The sequence below is a fragment of the Homalodisca vitripennis genome, chromosome 6 (assembly GCF_021130785.1).
Source record: "Homalodisca vitripennis isolate AUS2020 chromosome 6, UT_GWSS_2.1, whole genome shotgun sequence".
NCBI lineage: Eukaryota > Metazoa > Arthropoda > Insecta > Hemiptera > Cicadellidae > Homalodisca > Homalodisca vitripennis.
Window position 1 is genome coordinate 120,093,491 of NC_060212.1, and position 26,005 is coordinate 120,119,495.

Genomic DNA, 26,005 nt, shown 5'->3' on the forward strand with positions numbered 1-26,005 from the left:
ACTACCTAACAGGTTTTGTGGTGAAATTGTGGTGTGATTAGTGATTTAATTGGTGATTAATTATATATAAACATACTAGCTTAATGTTTATTGTTCCTTGTGCAGAAATATGAAAAGGTGAACCATGAACTATTCTGTTAATTTGACTTATTTCCTTATTCTATTTTAATTCATGTAATTTATTTCACTAAACATGTTTACAATTTAAATTTTAATTGAGTATTTTAGGTTATGTTGCTAATACTAAAAAAGATAGTTAAAATATTATGAATACATTTTTCTTTGAAATGTACATTTTGTTTTCAGTTATGTATAAATCGGGTGTCAAAAGCGAGAGCAAACACTTCTTGCATACATTTTCAAGCATCTTAAAAAAACGTGAACAATTGGGTTTCCATATACTATACTTAATGTCTGATATAAAATGTCAAGTAGGGTACTTAATTCATCTTATATGTGCTACTGCTGTTATGTTTCCTGTTGAAGTTAAAAGTTTCATAATGTGTAAAAGTCAACTATACATTCAAGCTATCAGTGACACGATAATTCAATCAGTGCCCTTCAATGTCCTAACATGTTCGCTTTTATCATCGGGTAATGTAGTGTAAATTTAGTTCACCAAGTTGTATTAAATGTGTTCAATAGAACAATTAACATTAAAGTTTTAAACTGAATGACAACTCGTGGTCTTCACTGAAACCGCGAACGGAAGCGGAAAACCTCGAGGAACATTAGTTGAGGTTATGTCGGTTTCCTGAGTCTGCGCTATTAGCAATTACCGCCGCAGAATATAACAAGCACTACATCCAGCCGATCGCCGTTTTTCTCTTTCCCACAAGTGCCTCCGTTATCACATACGATCACAGATGTTGTAACGTCGTTGTTTCCTCTGGATTTTTTACAATAAGACATTATGATTTCTGTTTCTCAACGCTTTGTTTCCCCACGGCCTTGACGTTATCTGACGGAGACGGGCGATAATCTGGGATGTGAGCGCCCGCTATCTGTAGATAGCCCACTTCCTCTGCCAGCAAATTGTAGCAGCGTGTTTGCCGTGTCAAAGGTCCTCTATCTGATCTGATGGATATCGGATCACTGTCCCAGCCCTCCTCGGCCGGGCTAACAACCGGATCTGGGGGGCCGATAGGATTCTTTTATCCTCTTTCTGGTCTTCATATCTGATCGCCCGTTTCACGAGGGTTTCTGTCAGTAATTAGAACCGATCCTAGTCGTCCCCGTAGTTGTCGGCTCTAATTATTGGCTGTAAACTGGCACGATTCGGACAGAGGATGTTTAGTTTTCTTGTAGCAGTGTAAACATACAGGATTATCTTGCGGATTTCAAAAATCTAACATTGTAATTTACACATGTTGGAAAATATCCAGTACAGTATCAATGTGAAGAAATTTTATTAAATATTCGACGGTGGCAGGTCATTTTCCTAGTGCCAATTTTCAGTCGTTCCTGCGATAGTGAAATACAATTTTATTGTAGTTCACTTATTTTTAGGAAAAAATAATAGGCAACAAATATGAAGAGGTATTTTTAGAAAGGAAAGGTTTGTTTGAATGCTGGGATTATTTTAACCGGTCTATTACATGGCTAAATGGAAAGCTATACTAATTCGTTAAATAAATCGGTCGAGTATTCAGGAATTAGAACTGTGATCCCTTTATAGTCACGCTAGCTCTAAGCTGCGAAGAAAGTACCTGTATAACAGAGTGGCTTACAATAAGTGAAATAAGGTTAATGTTACAACTTGTACGTTATTTCATAAAGGTATAAAACGTGAGTTACGTCCCGTCACACCATGCTGTGCAGAATGTTTTTTGTAAACTAAAGTAGTTTTGTTGTCATGTGTCACTAATATTTTCATTGTTTCAACTATTCTGCTCGCAATTCTTAGGTCTGTTCGAAAGCGACTGCGTGGTCTTCCCCATGAAAAGGGCAATTATACCGAACCAACTATGATTTCCTTTACTGTATTCATGCACTAAAATTATAAACATTAAAAATAAAATAATTTTACTGGAAGTAATTGCCGCTTCAACATTCGTGGTAAATGGTATCAAGTGAATAAACAAAAGCCGAGATGTTTTCCTTATCTCGGTGAAGTGTTATTGCAGGTTGTTATTAAATAACTAATTACTTCATGCACCGGGTGACACACAACTTGAGTAATAATAGTTACAGGAATACTAAGTTTCCGCTTGTTTGTCAGCCCCGTCGTGGCGGCGCCGACTCATCGGCTTATCAAAGTTATCGAGTCTCTGTTCTGCCGGTGAATCACGCCTGCCCCGAGTGTGACTTGCTGGCCACTCCGTGATCCAAAGTCTTTAGGCCGAATGTGTCCGAGTGTTGCCGATAAAGGCCGAACAGCCAACAGCCGGCAGGCGGACTGCTGTTACCGTGACTTATCGCGCCGGGAGCCCGTGGATTGCTCACTTCGGCATCTGTAATGAGCTCGCTGTTGGCAAACAATGATAACAGACCGTCATTTGTGATAACTAGCTACAAAGCTCGACTATTCAGTACGATGGGATCGTGACTTTCGTGACATTCTTATCGCTTTACTACACTGGAACTGTGATATCATGTGCTAAAAAAAATAAAACGTGAATAATGTGGTACATTTACGTTTATTGATTACACTTTTTTAATCATTGTTTTCAAGTGTGGCTTATATAGTTTTCAAGCGTGGCTTGCCCTTAAAAACATTTTCTCATATTTTGTACCCAAACCCTTTTTGCAAAGAAACCTTTAGGTGACGTTCTTTAATTTCCAAATAAATGTAAGAGTCCTACTATACATCGATGCTACGCCCAAAAAGTTACCTAATTAATTTTATACTTTGCGAAGTGGACTAAAGATAATACTCCATATTTTATAACCAATGGGCCAAAGAGTTTGAGTCCAAAAGATGTTTAGGGACTTGGACTATTTATTCTTAACGGCTAGCTTGGAATAGACGTGACATGTTCGAAAGTAGTTAAAAGTCGGTAGAGAAGAGAAACTAAGTCCAATAAAGGCGTCATCTCTGGTTTGAGACTTCAATAATACTAGTAGAATAATTATACAGTTTTTAGTATCGAATACTAATACAGTATTATAAGAATATGTATTAAGTTTCCATGGTAATACTTGTAGTATATCTATTTATTTTATTTTTTAAAATGTCCATAAATTTTCTTGAGTAATAATTACTAGTAGATTATCTATTTGTCTAGTAATATTAAGAGGATTTATATTAACTGTGTCTAAGTAGAATGTCGATAAAGTCTTTCTACATCTTACCAACAGCCGGAACGTGCAAGCTTACGTCAGTTCGTGATTAATTGTAAATCTCCGACATTTCAACTCATTAACAACATGAGCACAAGTTATCACGCTTCCTTTTAAGTTATAAATAATATAGTTTCATTTCCTCACTTCCATTATTATCTCAGGCTCAGTGGAAAAAATACTTTGCCGGGGGGATGTTATCACCAGTGGTCTTTGTCTGGCGAAGTGATTTACAGAAGGGATCAGGTGATGAGCGTTATCGCCATCAGATAAGATAACACTATCAGTTGGGGACAAAGGTAGGTAGACGAAACCTCTCTCCACGCCGCGAGCATATCTCTCCTCTCTGCTTCTCTTTGTTTCATATGAATTCCCCACAACAAAACAGCAACGAGAGTGTTATTTTCGAACCAAACGTAATGGCACATATTTGGGAGTTAATTATTGTTAAACATTTAAAACAGTATTAAAATTTTTATTATGGTCAAGCACAAATTTTATATTTATAATCACTAATTTTGAAGTTATATTGTGTATAAATTATACTATTACGTTACTGCGTTTCTTTATGTTCGGTCAATTTAATATGGGGCTTATTCCAACAATGTAAGCCACGTCTGGGTCTAGATTTGTAGAAGTTGAATTTTGTATAGATTATAAACAAGATAACCATGAAAATATCGAAAAATATACTCTCTAGGAGAACAATCACATTTAAACCAAACACAGTACGGAAATGGCCAACAAAAATGTAATCTTGTAGCGGGGGAATCTTGTTTAAGCCAAACACAGCACGGAAATGGCCAATAAAAGTGTAATATTTAGCAAACAATCATATTAAACGCAAACGCAGCACGGAACGGAAATGGCCAACACAATTTAATCTTTAGCAGTGCAATCTTATTTAAACCAAACACACCACATAAATGGCCAATAAAAGAGTAATATTTAACAAACAATCATATAAAACCCAAACGCAGCACGGAAATGGCCAACAAAAATGTAATCTTAAGCCGAACAATCATATTAATCAAACACAGCACGGAAATGGCCAACAAAAATGTTATCTTTAGTGAAATAATCTTATATTCAAACCAAAGTAATTTCGTATATGTTAACAATTACTATCACGAAGAGGACAATTGTATTAACTCGTTTCGTACCCATAGGCATGTCTTTCCATGTAGTAAACTAGTTTCATTCCGTACATATTAATATATTTAACCCGCATACATGTATTTTAAGTTATATTTATTAAGTCAATAAGACTGTGTCAATAAGTCAATTAGTACTCACCAATCCGGACTGCGATTTCCAATAATATTGTGTTGAATGTATTGCCATCATCGTCTGATCCAGCAAATGAAAGTTTTATAAAACGTATTGTCGGTTAAAACTACAACTGAGGCTAAAGGAAAGCTATATTAAAATGTTTAAGTTTCCTCTTTCACGCTTACCGGGAAACCCTTGTACACTCGCATTTGTATTTGTTCATAGTTTCTCATTCTCATTCAGGTAGTTTTTTAGTTAATATTTTGCCAATTAAATTTATCAGATAGACAAAAATCCAATTTATTGTTGTGAAATTTATTAATTAAGTTTGATGGTGTAAATCGATAACACCATATTTTGGGTGTATATACTTGTAATAGCAACATTAATTTGTTCAATTTATAATGGCATCCCTTTTGCTTCCATTTATCCTACGTTCCATACAGTTCACTGGTTACACAACAAACTGATGACAATTTTTATTGGTGCACATTTTGAAAATGTTTTTAGTTGCATTAATAAGTAATCTCTGTTAGATCTTAATGTTAATTTGTTATATATTTTCTGTTTTGAATAAATAAAACATATAAGGTTGCTTTTAGGATCATGTAACCACTCTAAACGCCACAATTATTCTCTTTGATTTTGTACCATGCGTACATTTTATAATAAAATCTATGTAAATATAAAAAAAGGGTAATGGGCTTCGTTCAGCAGGATGTTTGTCTTCATCAGACATTGAGGGATACGTCATGGTTTTAAAAACGAAATAACATTATAAGTGGAGGAATGGGACAAAGGAAGCGGGCCCGGCCCACCTAGCACTAGCGGAGATGCGATAAACCATAGTTATCACGAACAGATAGCGTCTCTATCTACCCCCTCAGTTTATATGGGTTCAACAGCCCCTATCCTGGCCTGCCCATATACACTCCTCCTTCCGCAGCTCCACCGTCCTCGCCTTATCAGCCGGAGACTAATGGCAGTAGAAAATTTACCTTTGACGTCGTCCGTAGATAACGTTATCGTCCGTTACTCGTCAGGAGATATTCATCGCTCAGGGTTTTGTTTGCTCGCCCCTACTTTCCTTCTAAAATATATCTTTATTGATGAAGCGACAAAGAAAGCATTAAAAAACGTTTTACTTTGTGACCTTCTAAAATTGATCTCTTTTTTAATATCATATCTTCTACGCGAGAAATACGAGATACCTCGAACATAGTTTTAGATATAACAGGCAGATTCCAACAACCAACAACATGTGGTGTGCTTAAAGTTTTTTACAATGATTTGAAGTATATTAAAATGTTTTCTACATATGTCCAGTTAGTGCATTGCGAATACACACTTGTATATTTAGACAATCTATGAGTTTTAGCCGATTTGGGATTTGTAATTAGAAATAAGCTTCAAAAAGTAAGCAAATTAAAGTGTACTGTAGGTAGGTCAAGGTTTACTATACTAGGTTTTCGTTGGTGCACGAGAAAAAAAATTGTTTTTTACGTAGTGACGATGAGGTTATAATAATGATTGAGGTGCTTTTTCAGTCTGTTTTAGCTTAACAAAAGAAAACTAATCGATATAACAACCGTTTTGGTGGTAAATGTATACCGTAAATTAACTCTGCTGCAATCCACCGTCAGCCTCCCACCGATATGGCGATGGTGCAACGCGGCAAAGCCAGGTGTCTAAAGTTAGTCTTGTTCAATGTTTGCCAGTGATAAGACGTTATCAGTGTATCGGTTCGATCTGATAGTGGAGTCTATCGGCCTGACTCACACCTGGCGCAATCACCTGGCCTTTCACAGACCGTACTGCGGTAACCATGCGAACACCTCTGGTCCAACACTATACTGGAGTGTGGCTTTAGGTGTTGTGACTTCCAGTACTGTCTTAGGGCCAATGTGCACTCTATTAGCACACAACCTAGCTTCTTACGTGGCTCATCTTGTTGCAGAGCATAAACAAACAGAATGGTGAAAATCAGAGATCGCTATCTCTTCCATCCAAAATAATAGGTCGTAAAAATTTTAATGAAGTCTTTACACTTACATTAGTTTTCTTTAGGTACAGTTACTGCGTGGAACCTGATTGGTCGTTCTGAATCAGTTAGGAATGCATTGAAAGAAGGATTCAATGAAGTTTAGAATGTACACTGATAAGAAGATTATTTACAATGAGTGACTACGCAAACAGTAACTTTACCCAAAGAATACTAATGTAAATGTAAAGACTTCATTAAAATGTTGACGACCTATTATTTTAGATTTAAAATAGACGTCGTTCTCTGATTTTCACTATTTTTTATGTTTGCTTATTCTTTTCAAAATGTGGGGTCACTTGAGAGGAGTTAACATTTGAAATTTTTTAGATTCCGCATTTTTGTGGGACACAAACAATTTTGAAACTAACTTAATTAAACTTCCTTTCTACATTGCACCACTACCCAAAGAATATCTCCTTATATCAACTTTATAAACAAATATAGGGGTAGTACAGACTTTTTATTCGCCCATTGTATTTCATATTATTACACCCCCGATTCAACCATAAGACATCTAAATAATAGTTATATCATCGTTAGACCAATAAGAGGCTAAAAGTTATCATTTCGGTGACATATCCAGTCTTTGCATCGTTGAGATGCTCTGCTTAAGTTTTATTTACATGTCTGAACAGTTCGCTTTATGGGTATTAAGTTAAAAAAATATGACTTGTATATAATGTTGACATTTCATCTCTTTTTAGCTTCACATTTTGCACTAAACAAAACACGATTTATGATTGATGGAAATTCCTACATCGATATCAAGAAAAACTAAACTATATACATATGGAATGCAAAAGGGTTCTCGGCTCCTGGGTCATTAATGCTTCTTCCAAGATCAGGTACGACAAGAGAAAGGGGGAAGGGAAGCAAATAATAAAACTAAACATTAAAATTTCAGATTTTAAATAATCTAGGCCTATTTATGTATGTATACTTTGTTTATACGACTCGTGCCACACACTGGACGCAGTGACTCTCACCTCACACAACATAATAACTGCCACATTAAACGTTCAAATACTTTATTTTTCCTACTAGTGCCACACACTGGACGCAGTGACTCTCACCTCACACAACATAATAACTGCCACATAAACGTTCAAATACTTTGTTTTTCCTACTCGTGCCACACACCGGACGCAGTGACTCTCACCTCACACAACATAATAACTGCCACATTAAACGTTCAAATACTTTGTTTTTCCTACTAGTGCCACACACTGGACGCAGTGACTCTCACCTCACACAACATAATAACTGCCACATTAAACGTTCAAATACTTTGTTTTTCCGACTCGCGCCACACACTGGACGTAGCGATTCTCACCTCACACAACATAGTTACTGTCACATTACGCGTTCCAATACTTTGTTTATCCGCCACGTTGTTTATCCGACTCGTGCCACACACTGGACGCAGTGATTCTCACCTCACACAACATAGTTACCTGCCACATTACGCGTTCCAATACTTTGTTTATCCGCCACGTTGTTTATCCGACTCACGCCACACACTGGACGCAGTGATTCTCACCTCACACAACATAGTTACTGTCACATTACGCGTTCCAATACTTTGTTTATCCGACTCGCGCCACACACTGGACGCAGTGATTCTCACCTCACACAACATAGTTACTGTCACATTACGCGTTCCAATACTTTGTTTATCCGACACGTTGTTTGTCCGACTCGCGCCACACACTGGACGCAGTGATTCACAACTCACACAACATAGTTACTGTCACATTACGCGTTCCAATACTTTGTTTATCCGACACGTTGTTTGTCCGACTCGCGCCACACACTGGACGCAGTGATTCTCACCTCACACAACATAGTTACTGTCACATTACGCGTTCCAATACTTTGTTTATCCGACACGTTGTTTATCCGACTCGCGCCACACACTGGACGCAGTGATTCTCACCTCACACAACATAGTTACTGTCACATTACGCGTTCCAATACTTTGTTTATCCGACACGTTGTTTATCCGACTCGCGCCACACACTGGACGCAGCGATTGCGATCGACATGGAATTAGCGGCCTGTTAATGACGCGCAATTACCGCTAATAAAGTCGTAGCTCTCTGCCACCTCTACTCCGCCCCACCTTGGACACTGCACTCATTCTGGTTTTGATTGAGCAATTTGACTGTAAGATAAATATACGGTTGCTCATTGGAGACCTCAGGATATAGATATCTCCTATTGGCGGCCATTATGGGCAGTGATGACTTACAATAGTAATGTTCTAAGTACTGCATTTTTACAGTATAGACAGATAGTTTATAGTTCATCGTCGGGAGACGTAGAATTAGAAGACGGATATGTGAGGTGAACAAATGAAGAAATTCTATATCCGAATGTACGTAGCATAGTACTAGAATACTGTTTTAGAAGGAATGGCTACCGATCAATATCAACTCATCAACGAAAATAATCATGTATAATGTGTAACCTTGGTCTAGATTGTGTGTGTGGACTAAATAAGATAACGTTATCTTTGGCATAAAAATGTATCGTGTACAGTAAAAACCGTATTAAGTGGATGAATAGCTTGTGCCAAAGTGCAGTGATAAAGGGCTTGATAAAATTGGTTCCGCTTATTATTTGGTGTTAGAAGTGCCTTGGTTGTGCCAACATAACGTTCTCAATTTGTCATGGATATATGTAAATTAACAATATTATGCGACTAAGTAGGCTAGATTTTTAAAAATTACTTATTTTTTCAGCATAGAAATAGTAACTTATAAGATGGCATAAAATGATTAGAATTTTCAACTCGTAACTGAGCTGTCGTATTTTCATCGTTTTATTTTACTGATTTCAAATCTGTGAAATACTGTAATCTATTTTAGCCTTAATCTTCCACGTGTCTAGAGTGCGCTGTCTCTCCGAAATAAATCCCCCGATGACGGCACTGTTTATGGGGGCGATGAGAGGCCATGTATCAGCGGGGCTCGAGGGCCATACATCACCGACTATAGTGGTGGCAAAGAGACTTGGCGATTGTAGGCGGATAGGCGCGAGAAGACACGGGATCGGCGCATGCGCGGTGCGGACATACGTTACGATGGCGCGGTGATAGAGTGCGTCACAGCGCGCATGCGCATACGTCTTGTCCCGCTGCAAACCTACACTACTCACACACTGACTCGTGCTCGACTGTCATATATTGTGCAGAATGCGTACTGACTGATGTACGAGAGTGGACCATTTGACTGTACGAAGTCTCCTGGTTTGGTTTGCTCAGGCGAAGGCTTTAAATTCAATTGAACGAATTCAAATGTGATTAGTAACGTACTAATTCTTGACAGTCGTAATTTATCCCTCGTCACGATATAGGTGAACTGGCTGGTACATAACAAGTTATCCTCTCACTTCTTCCTGTATTTAGCGGGCTAAATGTTAACACCGTATATTACAGGTACTCTCAGAAAGTTCTCTCAGAAAAAGTTTCAAAATTCAAAAAACATTTTCTAATGTGGAATTCAGAAAAATGTTTTCAATGACTTATTCGTTTTTCACTTTGTGGTTTAGATACTTAATAATTTACTGTGCCGTATGGTACAGTTCAATAAAACCGTATCAATTAAAATCAGAATCTTTGATCAGGCCCAATTACAGATCGATTAATTTTATGAAATCGAAGTTCTATGTTTTACGAATTGTTATGAAGACCTTAAAACTCACGAATTTCGAATTCATTTTTGGAATGTTACGCATAATAACGGCAACGTAGTACTGGGCTTCCCTGGACGTAAATGCACTACTTGACTTTCTAAATTACCCGTATTCAACAAAAAGATGTAAATACTGAAGGTTTTTAAGGATAAGAAAGGTTTTTATGGAGCTTCCAACACGTAAAGCTACTCTGTATAATCGTTGACTACCTTAACCAAAACGTGAAGATTGTTGTCATAAGAAACCGGAATATTTAGGAGGTCATAGAGCCCCGAGCGATTAAAATTATGCTACAGTGGTTTATTTGAGTACCATAAGTGCACTTGGTTTTAGTGGAAGAAGAAAAGAATGTCGAATACACAACAAGTCTCCAGGTTATCAACAAATTTGTTGGCAACTAACGGTGAAGCTTTATGTAGTACGCATATTCAAAACTTTAAATATATACCATTTTTCCTAACTGCTCAAATTTGATTGTATAGTAATGTTTTTTTTTACACTAACGTTTCCTCATAGGCCCCGCTGTGAGAAGGTAAAGAATCGCTGAAGACATTAACAACTTAGATTGCATGTCCTAATAAGGAAGGTTTTTACAATGTTACACGATACTTGTTAACACCACTATAAAGTACAATCAGTTATTATCCGTTTAATTTAAAAATAAAAATCACTGAATGAGTCCCCTCATCTTTTGGGTAAAGTGATGGATGAGTGGAAACTTTTCAGTTGTTTGGGTTGCTGGCGTGAACAGTTTTCAAATACTGGATTTAACAATGGAAACTGTAGTTGATAATGTACAAAATAGCGCATGCGGAATTCCATTTACCAGTATAATATATGCCTTATTATACTAAGTGATAAATATAATTAACACTGATAGATTTGTGTCCAGTGTAACCAGCACGATCTGGCAGCTTCTGAGATGACTTGCGTTTAAGTCTCCAAGCTGTAGAAGTGTGTAGTTGTGAAGAATATTAGCGCACTTTTACAGATTTGGTTTGATAAATATGCATTGTACGATGTAAATATCACTGTATAATGAACCTTGATTCTCATAGAAGGGAAGTAAGAGATATTATGTGTGGGACTGGTATTGTCTTCGCCATTTTGTTTAGCTTATGGAAGTGAAGTCATACCATCACCTTTGGAAGTGACATCGCATGATCATTACTTTTCAAAGTGGTGGATTCAGAGGTTATCTGTAAAAGTAAAACCGACATGATCATTTTGTTCTCAGAGATGAATTCATAGATTATCTGTAAAAATATCACTGCAAGATCGTTTATTTTCTAGGAACGAATTTAGAGATTATCAGTGAGATTAGCATCGGCATGATCATTCCTTTTCTTACAGATGAATCCAGAAGTTATTTGTGAAACTAACTCTGGCTTGATTATTAGTTTTCTCATGATATAATTCAGAGATTATCTGTGAAAGTAACATCAGCATGTTCATTGCTTTTCTTAGGAACGAATTCAGAGATTATCTGTGAAAGTAACATCAGCATGATCATTCCTTTTCTTACAGATGAATCCTGAAATTATATGTGGTAATAACTCTGGCATGATTATTAATTTTCTCATGAACGAATCCAGAGATTATCTTAAGGGCGAATTCATAGATTATCTGTGAAATTATCACTGCAATATCGTTTATTTTTTAGGAACGAATTCAGAGATTATCTGTGGAAGTATCATTGCAATATCGTTTATTTTGTTAGAAACGAATCCATAGATTATCTGTTCAAGTAACATCGTCATGATTATTGCTTTTCTTACGGATGGATCCAGAAGTTATCTGTGAAAGGAACCACGGCATGACGATTTTCTCATGAACGAATCCAGAGATTATCTGTGGAAGTTACATCGTCATAATCATTTTCATTCCTTGGGAATGAATTCAGAGATTATCTTCTAAGTAACACCAGCACGGTTAAGGCTGCATCCAGATGTTATCTGTAGGGAGCTCTCATGTGTGAAATCAGAGGTTAGCTAGACTTAGAGGCATGCTGAGCCTGAGTATCACCGGCCCAGGCCTTTCTCCGGTTGGGTTGGTGGTTTATGGCACCGTGACCGTGTGATTAGCTCGTGCTCATGGCGGCACCGGACTCCGGCTAACGTAGATGTTAACGGCGGCGGTCCGGGCGTGTTCCCAATCAGGGCCGGCCAATTAATAACCCGATACCATCGACTGCTGACCGTGCCGTATTGTGAGTGCCCCGCCCAGACAAACAACAGCTATAGCTACCTCTGCCTCTACACCGTACACACGTTCAATTACCGAATCTTCCTATCCATCTGTGTCTCAAGATATACTAGTGGTCAGCGTCTATTGAATGTCGGAGCTGGACTAGTCGGATCCTCCCTCAACCTTCGGCAATATGTGCCTGAGGATTGCGCTTCTGTGATGGTAGATGATGTTCTTTTAGAGGAAAAAGGATTCTCCTAAGTTCCTAGGTATGTGCTTTGACCGAGGCCTGACATGGGACGACACATGCATATGTTTAAAGGTTTCTTCGGGCATTTACGAAACCTCTCAAAGTTTTGCTCCTTGGGCGTACTAAGAACGGCCTATTTTGGCCTTGTATATCCTCATATACCATACGGGCTGAGACTGTGAGGCAGCTGTTCTAAATACAAATTTGAAAAATAGCATTTAGAATCCTAGAGAAGCGGACCGAATAATTTCAAAATTGAAATTCAGAGATTCGTGTAAAACTTCCTTCAGGGAGCTTGAATTGCTGGCTTTTCCCTGTCTCTAAATCCTCGAGGTTGCTCTGAACTGCCGGTTCAAGTGTGAGTTGGTCCAAGGCAGGGACGTTCACCAATATGGAACTGGGGCCGGGACAACTTCCGTACTCAACAGCACAGAACTGCCACGTTCGAAAGTTTACCATCCGAGGTTGGTGTAAGGTTCATAAATAAGCTGCCTGATGAGAAAACAAATTTAAATAATCCTAAAAAATTCAAAGCTCGATTGAGAAACCTATTGGTGTCGAGGGTGTTCTACTCTATTGAAGAGTTTGTGATGAGCCGCTGGGATCGAATTTGAAGTTAATTTAAATGAATTGGTCAAGTCCTTTAGTTCTGTTCTAAATTGTAATCAGCATAGCTGAACACTTTTTAATAAGTGAAATGACGTGTATTTAAATTGATTTATTTTTATTTTACTACATGTATATTGACGATTGTATACAATGTTCTTAAATTGTGAACGCAATAAAGATCTATTATTATTTACTGTATGAAGCTGTTGGGGCACTGACGAGCGAATGGCCGTTATTGAAATCTCAGTAAGTTTAAAATCGCCAGCACTCTCTTGTCTACACAGTAGGCTACAAAAATTTGTTAAAGACAATATAAACAACTAAATATAGAGTAATACTCGAACAGTACTGGATTACGCCTTTGTGCGACATCTCTGTGTGGACTGGGAATTAATTCACTTATAAGTAATAACAAGTGTGGTGAGGTTATGTTGATTTGTTACAGAGTTTCTCTGGTCTTGTTTTGTGGGGACTAATTTTCTCATCACGGTTAAGCACTAATTGCAAGTGAATCAAGTTTAAGTGCAAGTTTTTTTATTCTTTGTGAATTATAGATTTACGAGATGCGGGTTTCAGTTAAACTCAACCATAGAATAAAATATAAAAATGTGATGCCAAAGTGTGATAAAAATTAAACTCAATTATAGCTAGTATGCTCGTTTAACTCGTATTATAGCCTGGCGGTTATTGTACAATATTTTGCGTCTGCACTTAAAACTGCTTTACCCCTTTCGTATCCTATTTTGAAACTCTGATCGGCTTTAACAGCATTCGATAGTGTAGAGAGTTAAAGTAGTATCTCAAGTTTACGTTGCTGTGTGTTTTTATCAAATTTAAACTTTTTATAAATTCGAATCAAATATGAGAGTCTGATATATTTTTCTGCACAACCGGTGAAAATATTACAATAACTAGGTAGCGTTTGGGATGATATCTATAAATTAGCCATCTTCTCCAATGTGATTCTGTGAACAAAACATAAGGTACTCAAGTATTTAATGTTCAATAAAACCCATGTATTATCAGGCCTTACACAGATTTATTACATTACCACAAGTAACCGCACGGGTCTCACCAACATAATAATTAATTCTTGTAGTGTCAACGACACAATAATATATTACTTGTGTAGCCCGAGTATCAGTTACTCTCATTGTTGTTTCATTCATATCTGTAACTGTGTATCAATCTGTGTATACAAACGTGACACATAAATTATTACCGTCTTACTTCTTGCAGTGCGCCTCTGTTGTGCGGAAAGTGGATCTAATTTGAGTGGTTCTTGTGTGAAAGACAGGCTTTGGTCAAATTTTAAAATTTTAATAACTTTTTATTGAAATTTATTTAGCATTCTACGAAAGGCAAGCCTTTGTATTGTCTATATACTGTAAAAGTGGAATATTTTGTTCAAACGTAGTGAACAGCTGTTTCTATAAAATATTTTTCAGAGCGTACGTCCAGTTGTATTTCTTTCCAAAAATAAATAACCGGTCAGTGCGTAACATAGTTTATTATATTCAATTTACAAATATACTAAAAAGATCTTATTTTGAGTAAACAAAATACACCCAGTGGCGTTCTTCAGTGCAGACTTAGTCGTACAAAGTCGTCGTGCAGAGTCTGTCTTGTTTTATTTCTATATAAAGCATTAATTAATTTTCTAAGCCGATCTTTGAGAAAATATGTTAGCAACAATACTTACCTCATAACTTTGACTCGCACGGAATCCCCTGATGAAGTCCTTGGTAACGCAAAAAAGGAAACCCTTTTTTTCAAATAAAACACAATCGCCACGTTTCAGGATTGTGACCTTGAAACAGATCCATAGGAAAAGAAGGAAAACAGAACACGTGTTTTGAATTGATATACGTGTTTCACTGTTGAAGTTAATATGTTGCTTTAATTTATTTGACATCTTCATTTGAAATGGTAAGTAGGAAAGACCTCGAAGACTAAAGAAATGTTCTTGTTGAAAAGATAAATACCATTATTTTATTGATACCCCAGGTGCATGTTTGAGGTTTCGTACAGATTTTATTTCTTAGGTCTCAAATTTCTCTCGCAACTCACTATTCCATCGGACTGACGTAAATCACCGGAATAGCTCTGTGGCGATGTCGAGATACTCCCATCTGCGGGTGGATCAGAACCTGTTGCGGGAAGTCGAGGCAATAAAAGAAAGGAGGTCCGTTGCGCGCCTGGTTTTTGCCGAAGATTCCCAAGCACCGCTGTGTAGGCTGTTGACGGTGATCGACCTCCGTCAAAGGCGCCGCGCTGCGCGGACTGACGACCAGGAAGTGGAAGAATGGTGCCGAAACCCGCCCGGCAGAGACTCGTCACAGCCGGACAATGTGCGGGCACCTGTTCGGAAATTTTAATCCGCCGCTCCTGTTCTTTGCCTTCCAGATTAATTAGTTACGACTCCCCGCCCGGGAGCCGGAATCCTACCCTTATCACTGGCATATCTAAATCTCCTCGATTGGTATCTGGAGAGTCCCGGCCAAATTGGGTTGACCTCTCTGGAATTCACACGTGGCCGTTATTTAGCCTCGGCAGAACATAAATAACGAGACGCCTAGTACAGACTCCACTTCTGTTCAGGTATTACGGTCCGCAGTACGTTTACTGTCTGCCACTGTGGAATCTTTATTAAACTCATTTATTGTTTGTCCCCCAATTGAAAATGCTCTTCATGTCGAGTCTTCTTAGAGTTTGTAGTATTTCTACAACGAGTCGTAAAACAAAGAATTGTTAATGGAAATTACCCAAAAAGTGAATCGATTTCCACACACGCGGGGACAAATGTGTCGCCACTCCAGGACGTGGGATGACGTCATGCTGATGTATTCCGCTGGAGTGCGACTTATCGCTAGATCTGGAGATCTTCCAGCGACACCCGCCAAGGTGACGAATGCCACAACATCGAGGCCAGCTGTTGCCGGACCGAGGTCGCCACCTGTCCTGTCTGTAGTCGAGCACGTCCTACGATTTATACTTCAAACGTCTTCAGTGCAACGCTGTACATACAGTTATTTAGGAATTGTTCTTTCCAGGTAAACATGAAGTCAAACTTAATAATGACTTAGTGCGTGGACCAAACCTAGACCTCCTCAGTTATTCTCCTAGATTTGGAATAAAAACAACTGTTATCTGTAATGTGCTAAATTTAGAATAAATAATTTTGTTTATCTTCCTCCAAAAAATGGTTGTAAGATTTATGAGCTTAACAGTAGTTGATTTGTTTTTGAATGCAAATACTGAGCGCGAAAATTTTGTTCGTGATTTTTGACCTTGTCCAGAGTTCAGAAAGACAAGAGGTAAAGTCAGTGGCGTTCTGTCATAACTTGATCAAGCAGAAGTGAAGTGAAGAAATCACTTTCTGTCGGTAAATTGTGGGAATTTGAATAAACATCAATGGAGAATAAACTGTACACGTTCGATTTTTGAAAATGCATTATATAAGACCAAAGACGTTCGTGATGGAACAACAAGAGTCCCACCCCCCCCCCCCCCCACCCCCCCCCCCCCCCACCCCCCCCCCCCCCCACCCCCCCCCCCCCCCACCCCCCCCCCCCCCCACCCCCCCCCCCCCCCAATGCCGTGCACGATGACGAAGGGATGTGCATGGTTGGTGTTCCTGTAATAAGTAATTAATAGGTTTGACATTCTGCATGTACATAACTACGGCCAGGTTGTTCTGGAGGAAGTGCTGCCGACGCGAGTTTCTTGCTGGAATAGGTGCAGTAACTTCGCCCGACCAAAGAAGTAAAATAAGAGTTGACAAGAGCCTTGAGCTCAGTTCACAAAACACAGTTCGCGACCACAGAAGCCACCACAGCTAGCAGTGTCGTGTAGGGGGGAGGGGCGGGGCAGGCAGTACCTGTTGCCATTCATGTTCCCGCCGCAGAGGTGCGAACCATGTCCGTGCGACCATCACTGCGGCGGCCCCAAATACAGCCGTGTCGTGCGCTGGGGGAGTGGCCGCTTGCGCGCGCCCCATCAGATCTCCGCGAACTTTCAACACGTTCCCCTTGCAAAGCCGCTCGTGCCACAATTATACCGGCTGACCCCCCCCCCCCCCCCACCAGGTCTCTGAACTGCACCAGATTTATAACTCGCACTGATGCATCGTGAAAACCCTCGGTAATAATAATTAAATCGAACTGATTCAATAGATAAGTGTACGGCTGGTCCGCGTGAACACGCTGGTACCGGTGTGGCACCGATCGACAGGAGATCGTGATTAACACAATTACTGTAGCTAAGAATTGTGATTCTCGTCGTGAGGGCAAATCCCGCATTAAACATACAGAAACATTAGTACAAAGTCGAGTGGTGTGAATAACAAAACAGGTTCCACATGGACGGTCTTGGTTGTTACAATGCCCAATACAGCAAATCGTTGTTTGTTCAAACCTAAAGTAGGTTACCTCTTGATAAAACACATATACGATCGTAATTGCCATAATTCTTATAACAGTCGTGATTGCCATAATTCCTATATCAACAACCCAATGTTTGTTCAAACTCATAGCAAGATACCTCTTGATAAAATAAATCGACGATCGCGTTTGCCTTATTTCCCCTAACAACAATCATGATTGCCATAATTCCCATAACAACAATCGCAATTGCCATAATTCCCATAACAACAAAACCGATGTTTGTTCAAAACTCATATCAGGATACCTCTTGATAAAACAAATCGACGATCGTGATTGCCATAATTCCCATAACAACAGTCGTGATTGCCACAACTCCCATAACAACAATCGTGATTGCCAAAATTCCCATCACAACAATCGTGATTGCCATAACTCCCATAAAAACAATCGCGATTGCCATAATTCCCATAACAACAATCGTGATTGCCATAATTCTCATAACAACAATTGTACAGACACACAACAGGTTGTCTGTTGATGAGACATTTGGATGAATGTGGTTGTCACGAACAAACCTCTGGGAAAACAATGAGATTTGACCCTGTTGTCGCATTGCCCAATACATCTGATCTGGGCATGTACAATTTCAGAGCGGATTGTCTTTCGGTAAACCATAAGGGTAAACGTGATTAACACAATTCGATAGAAGATTTACAATTTAATTTATCATATATTAAGAGAGAGCTACGATTTACGAGTTTAAATTAATTACGGGTGTTATAATCAATTTATTATTACTCATTTAAGCTATTTCTACAATATGTGATGATATACAATGTATGGCACCGCCATGACGCGTATGGATGGTATTCTGTTATTTAAGTAAAATTTCAAAGCTCGCTAAATGAAACGCTCCAGTTCTTTTTTTCAATAAACAAGATTACAAACAAAACAATGTCAAACAATTTGTATGAATAATTTAACGATAACTATTACAAAACGCGGATAAAATTAGATGTTCATTATGTATAGATGCATGTAACTGATTTAGTAAATACCTAATTACTGGTAAAATTCCATTTTGAAATAAATATATTTTATTACAAAATGAGTACACCAATTTCAAGGTACAAGTATAACACATGGAATAGAAAAACAAATTTAATGTTAACAATTTTTGTACTAGTATATGTATAAGTACTTCAATTGATCTTCCTTCTTCAACTTCTCTGATTATACTGCGCAGTTCAGTTTATAACTAGGAAAATCACTCTATAAACAGATGCCTGATAAAGATTCTTATCAGCAGCTGGTTGAGGTTATCACAACACGTGATTCGAGACAGATACTGCAACATTTTATTGACTTCGATCACCCAACGCCTCTAAAGATCTTAACTACCATCCGTTTTTTTTATTCTCTTGATTCTGAATTCGCACCTAAAGTTAATTAAGCTGCTTCTTCTACGGCAAATTGTAGAAATAAGTGAGTATTTTAATTGTTATACCGTATGTACCGTAATTGTAATAAAATCCATTGGTTAATTAACAATTAATTAGGTAAGGGTAATTAATAAATTCTTTATTGTATTTTTGTTTGACTATTTATCTAATTTGAGTCTATAGTTTTGTATTATTATGACATGTATGTATTCCATATTGACACATTATAAGGGAATAACGTGTATTTATTTGTAAACGTGTGATTTGTGTGTACCGTCTGTTTTGCGTTTGGCTTAAAACTGTAAAGTACAGTTGTGTTAAGAAATGAGTACCTATTGAGTATGAAGAACATAAAATATTGTATTGTCTATATTTAAACTTGCAGACGTTTATTGCAGATTAAATACCACTGAGACCACAAAAATACTTGTCTACCAATTTAAATCAACAAATGTATTTCACTTCAATATAATTGCATACTAAAATATAATGCCATGTATTATTATTATTCCAATGTTAGAAAATAATATGCTAAAATGTTGTCTAATAGTTATATTCCTTGATTACAAAAAACAAATATTTGATTACGTTCTTCCTAGGATAACCTAAAAACACTTTCATTTAACATTTATAGCACTAAAATGTTTACCTGATAGATACGGTAGATATCCATTAACAAATTACAACACTGTAATTTAAACCATTAATGAACCACTAAAACTGTCGCTAAATGAAGCTAGATAAGACATTCCGCTCAAATGATCTTTTTTGTTCGTTCTCGCTCATATAATTATATATAAATATTTCCAGTGTTTTCCGGATACACTGTATATTATCGCGTTTGTTCCACTTTCTCTAACTGAGTTGACAAACCGTAACTCCACACGTTCGATAAGAATAATTCTAATCGATAAAACCATGTACAAGTATCGATATTTTTGTTTCGATATACGATAATGAATAAAAGTACTTTGTAGAGAATATACGCCTCTATCAGATGCTTTCAATGGAATTTTACAATCCCTGATTATTGACGACCGAATTCAAGACGTTTTAAAATACCAATTTTAACGGAAGTACTGATACTATATCGAACAAATAAAGCGATAATAATTAATAGTTTCGATGTATCGACTTTTTATTGCATGGAAAGAAATATACTTTGTATAGAACTGGTTTAATATAAATAACTCCTTTTATGACATGAAATATGTGTGTGATTAATGAAATACACTTTAAGGGCTCTTCCCGATTAATTTTCTAAGCAGCAGTTTTACCATACTTTTTCATTCGATTTCGGCTTTTCGATACGATAACCGCAATGTGTCGATAGTGTGGTAGTATCGAATGACTGCAGCGGAAAGTTGCATAGAGTAAAAACTGTGAAGTCCCGGCGAAATTTATGATGAATAACCAACAAATGATTAAAATCAGTTAGGCGGTGGTGCGCGCGCAATTATGATCAAACACAGGGAGCGTACAATGCTATACATATTTAGTACAGTATTTAATTAGTGTATTTCATGCAACAAAATCTCAAAATGAATCTCCGAGAACATGTCGTCATTTTGATGGATCGAATTTAAATGTAAATTGATTTTTTTGTCACTATTGTTATAGCTTACTTAACATAACTTATATCATGTAATGAGTTTATAATTATCGTTTCTTTTGTGTGGCGATACAGAACATGCAAACAGAAATTTAGAAAGAGATTTTAGAATTGTTTGAAATATGTTCTCATTGATTGTTATACAATAAAATACACTAGCTATATTTTATTATACCTTTTATTAGCATACAAAAATTTCCTTAAATTACCACGTTTTAAATTATTACTATGTAGTCAACGACGGGAAAATACTTTTTAGTTTATGCTATAAGGGATAAAAATTCATCTATCTACCTAATTTGGATTTTTGCAAACATTTTATCCATCGTACAAATTGAACATTTTAAAACGCCTATATCACTCATTTAACTGCCTAATAAATATATCGCTCGCTACGAGAAAATCGTTGCCTATTAGCAAAGAACCTTATCTGAGTTTCTGAGATCAGTAACTTAGACAATAACTGAGATCGACAGTTTGCATCATGTTTATAAAACCGAGCATTGTTCAGTGCGGTATCAGAGCAGCCGTGTACTTTGGATCTCTTATCTATTATAATAACTGATAACCCTATCAGCTTGTTCGTTATCACTGCTTTAAAGCCGACTAGTTATTACCAGTTGTAACGACTCTTACAATCTCGCCCAAATAAAACTACCAATTAAAAAACTCTCAATTAATATTATTAGAGCCACTGATTGTTGTTTTCTTTACCACCAGTAGCATTCCTTAGAATTTGTGAATTCTCTGAATGGTAATTCTAAGCAATATATGGGTCAACCTCGATTTTTCTCATATTACAATATAATGTTCCAATAGTCAATTAGAAAAGGAAATGACTAGAATTTCTTGCCGGAAAGCAGTTATAGGGAGCAGGCAACCGCCAGAAGGTCCATATATTGCTTAGAGTTACCTATTAGTGATCAGGGGCACTGACGTGATCTGGGCTTCAAATTTGGAACTAATCGAGTAATTTTTTTTTTTTTTTAAAGAGCAAGCAGCGCGAAGCGCTGCGCAGCGGGCAGGCATCGTGCGTGATCCTTTTTTTATTAAAAATTTCTGATAAATTGTTATTACATATTACAATATAATGTAGGTAATGTATGTAAAACAATTTTAAACACATAATTACATGCTGGAAAGCAAAGTAAACCAATATAATCCGCCCAATACAAAATCTCCGTAAAAATCTGGTAAAGGAATCTGTGTCATTCCTTTGGCCTGAATCAATTCAGTATAGACGAAGATCACGCACGATGCTTGCCCGCTGCGCAGCGCTTCGCGCTGCTTGTTCTTTTAGAAAAAAAATTAACTCGAGTAGTTCCAAATTTGAAGCCCAGATCACGTCAGTGCCCCTGATCACTAATAGGTAATTCTCGCGGTTGCCTGCTCCCTATAACTGCTTTCCAGCAAGGAAATTCTAGTCATTTCCTTTTCTAATTGACTATTGGAACATTATATTGTAATATGAGTTGCCTGCTCCCTATAACTGCTTTCCGGCAAGAAATTCTAGTCATTTCCTTTTTCTAATTGACTATTGGAACATTATATTGTAATATGAGAAAAATCGAGGTTGACCCATATATTGCTTAGAATTACCCTCTGAATTTTATTGCCTGAAAAATAGAAACTGGTTTGCAGAAAATGATATTGTGAGATTGATTGCATACAGTGATATTTTTTGCTGTAATTTATTTCACAGATAAATTATCTGATTTTGTATAACAACACTATGACAGTCATGAATGTCATACTGAATGGATAACTTGGCTAATCTCGTTGCTCTTAGGAAAAAACATGGTATGTGATCTAAAAATAGAAATTCAATTGTAATTATTGTTCTTTTTATATTGAAGATATGTTGGATAAATAGTTATGGCATTGTATCTACCTAGCAATTTTGTTTGTTTCTCATTCGATTAGACTTAAACGCAGAATACATTATCAATCTATCAGTTGTGATACGGTCTCCGAAATGGTTTACATGTTTAGCAAGAAGTAACTTGAATTTGGTATTATATGGCATTTAAAGAGTTATAAATACTTTAAATAGAAATAGAATCTTATTTATAAGTAGCTACTCACTGTACCAGTAACAATATTCCGCCAAAAATTCGTCAGCCATGTTTTATCAGTTCATATATTGTAAAAAGATAAGCTGATGTAAAACGAAAAAAGCTAATTCTGCATTGAATAAGAGAAACCATTGCAACAATAATTTGAAATTAGCTGCATGGCTAATCGATAAGGAAAATTATTCCTTAACCTTTCCAAATGCAAATATTACGGTTAAATGTTAAGCTTCTTGGGGAGTTCCCAAATATTTATCACAAAACACTATTTTTCTCTTGAATCTCAATCAGTACGAAAATATTCTATGGAACCATTTTATATTGTGACATAAAGAGTTTTAAATAAAAGGCACATGTTACGGTCACATACAATTATACAAAAAAAGGCATCAACACTATATTAGAGAATTTTAGGAACGCGACTTATGAAAGTATAAGTCCAATTCTGGTTATATTTTCGTTTTATTAATATTCTTAATAGTAAATAACGCATAACCAGAAGTTCTGAACTCAGAATAACTATTCTCTATTCTCAGAATAACTATTTTGTAAAACTATACTTGTGAAACTGCAAAAATTTGAGAAGTACAACCCATAAACTAGTGCTTAAATAACACTGAAATTGACGTAAAATGGATGGAAGTTCTAAGTATTGACAATTGTTGAGTTCTTTAATAAAGTTCATAAATATCGATACATGTTTTACTTTGAGTTTAATAATACCTTTTTCAAAAGGCGTTTCCAATTAGCCTATGTAAATTGTGGACTTACGGTAAAACAGTGAAATAAACATTTATTGGATAGAGCCATTTATAAAGCTTGCCATTATTACGATTTCGCTCGATACACTCCCACCATATATGTAGCCGAGCAAGAGAACGGCGAGCCCGGCGCTGCATTGCTCGACCGATATCGCGTCTATGGGAGTCTTACAATATCGCGGAGTCGTGGCTCAATAAATAATACAGAAAACAAACAGGCCCGAGTGGTGTGTAAATTAATAGGCACGGAGCTGAACAGAACGGGGCGGGCCCCTCGGACAGGTATATTGGCGGTCGGGCCCCCGCTCGTAACCCACGGCCCCCGCAACCATTCTCGCGGTGTTGGCGATTCTTCGGAAAATCGAAACGGGCCCTCCCTCGACAACTCAATCATCGGAGAAGAATTCTCTGTGCCACCTGAAGTATCTTGTGATCTAGCTTTCACCGCCGGTATGCCTGATAGTGAAAGCATGTCCTGTTCCTTTTCAAGTTCCTGTTGGATCCTGCAGTGAATGAATATGATCAAGAAGATATGTAACAACCTTTATAAACCCAGCAAGGATCACTTCTGGCTGGTTTATACCTTCCAGTTGAACCCACCACTGGGCACAGCAAAAACCGATGTGCAACTTAAATCTGGGCAACCTTGTGGATGCCCAGGAGCGGCACATCACTAACCGTAAATGTTGAGATTCTGGGGTTCATGAGCGATTCGATAGGTCTAGTCTAATGTGGGAGATGACTGTTGGAGTTGGTGGGGTTTGTTCCCCAACCTCAGAGGTTCTTGCTAGCCTCAACAAGGGTGTGCCACCCCGTGCCTACTTTGACTGGAGAGGCTGGTTCAGAGCTGGCCTCCCCTTCTTCCGGAGAGACATGACTTTAAGATGTAGTGCCCTAATTCTTCCTCATGGATCTCGATAGGAGGCGGCCCCTACTCCCTAACCTTACCCATCCTGAATATCCTGTCATTCCGGAAGCAGCGCAAAGGTTCTTACAGGACTAAGTGCAATTTATAAGCTTCTTGTCCTAAGAAAAAAAATCATTGTATTGTAAAGGTTCCCAATTAATTGCGATCCCAGTTGGGAATCCACGATGAGGCAATGCGATTACCAACGATCTGAGTAGTTATAAACGCACATTCTATTGATTAAGCAGAACGTAGGAGCTGTAACATTGGTCCTCGTAACTTTGTAGGAACTAAACTGCACTGCACTTAGCCGATAATGTATGAAAAGATACAGTCTGCTGTCACGCCATCTGTACTACTCCAGGTTGCAGACTTATCTGAAGACGTAAACAAGAAAAGATCATCACGGGAAGCCACAGAATTTATTATTGTTACCAATATAAAAGCTCACAGGTACGGGCAAAGAATGCCCTCACAATAACATCAACAAAGGTAGAACAGAATTTACGATAAGGGATAGCCCTTACACCGTGGGCCACGTGATAAAGTTGCCACCTTAGCTTGCTACGTAGAAATATGTTGATAGAGGCTCACACATAACCTCAAAACCCACTGAATTCTGCAAAACCGTTGAGAGTGCAAAAGTGGCTTGCGCTATCAAATTTGTCTTTGTAACACATACAGATGCAGCGTGATGGTGATACAACTGACCGCATATCTAAAAAGGTAACACTACGTTCTATGACGTGTTCAACACGGCCGCCCACACCGTCAAAGCATCACTGGTGTAAACGTTCGCTTTCTGAAGGCGTTGGGCCAGTATATAATGACGATGCCTGACAACTAACTAAAATGATACAGTTGAGTTTGAAGTCGGCAGAATAAGTTTGATTTTGTAATACAAATAACCCCACTAACGAAGAGGATTTTCAGGGAAACCACCAGAGCAAAAAACGAGATCAAGTAAAAGTATTAGAACAGATACTGTACCTGCATTCCATTTACTAGTAGCATAACGTCATTAAATCCCGAGTTACAGACCTATCGGCTATAACATCCTCAGGTCAATATCCTAGAGGAAGTGGACTAACCAATGCTTCCAAGACATCAACTAACTTTCAGTAATAGAGTGCGATTGTTAACCAACAAATGGACTCCAATATCGCATAATCACATTACAACGATTCCCTCTGGTCTCTGGTAACACCATCAAGGAAGCTTCCTCATATTATTCTATGAAATCTTTAGATACTGCGTACTAAAACTGTCTCTAAGATATACCCACCTTGGCCACCATGACAATTTTCCATTCAAAATCTATGAGCCGACGACGGATAACTCAAACTATCGAAAACAAACAACCGTCGACGGAAGAACAAGAGTCCTTGATTTCAGCACTTCACTTCTAACGTTAGTGGATATGCGACGTGAGGAGTCAATGGAGTAAGTTTACACCAAAAGAGAAAAAACATCCAACGACAAAGGA

The 26,005-nt window shown here is 37.7% G+C and overlaps 1 protein-coding gene across 2 annotated transcripts in view; it reads left to right on the plus strand.

Moving 5' to 3' along the window:
* Positions 1-26,005, plus strand: part of LOC124364840 (zinc finger protein ush) — a 394,052-nt gene that overhangs the window by 668 nt on the left and 367,379 nt on the right. The gene's annotated exons all lie outside the window — the stretch shown is intronic.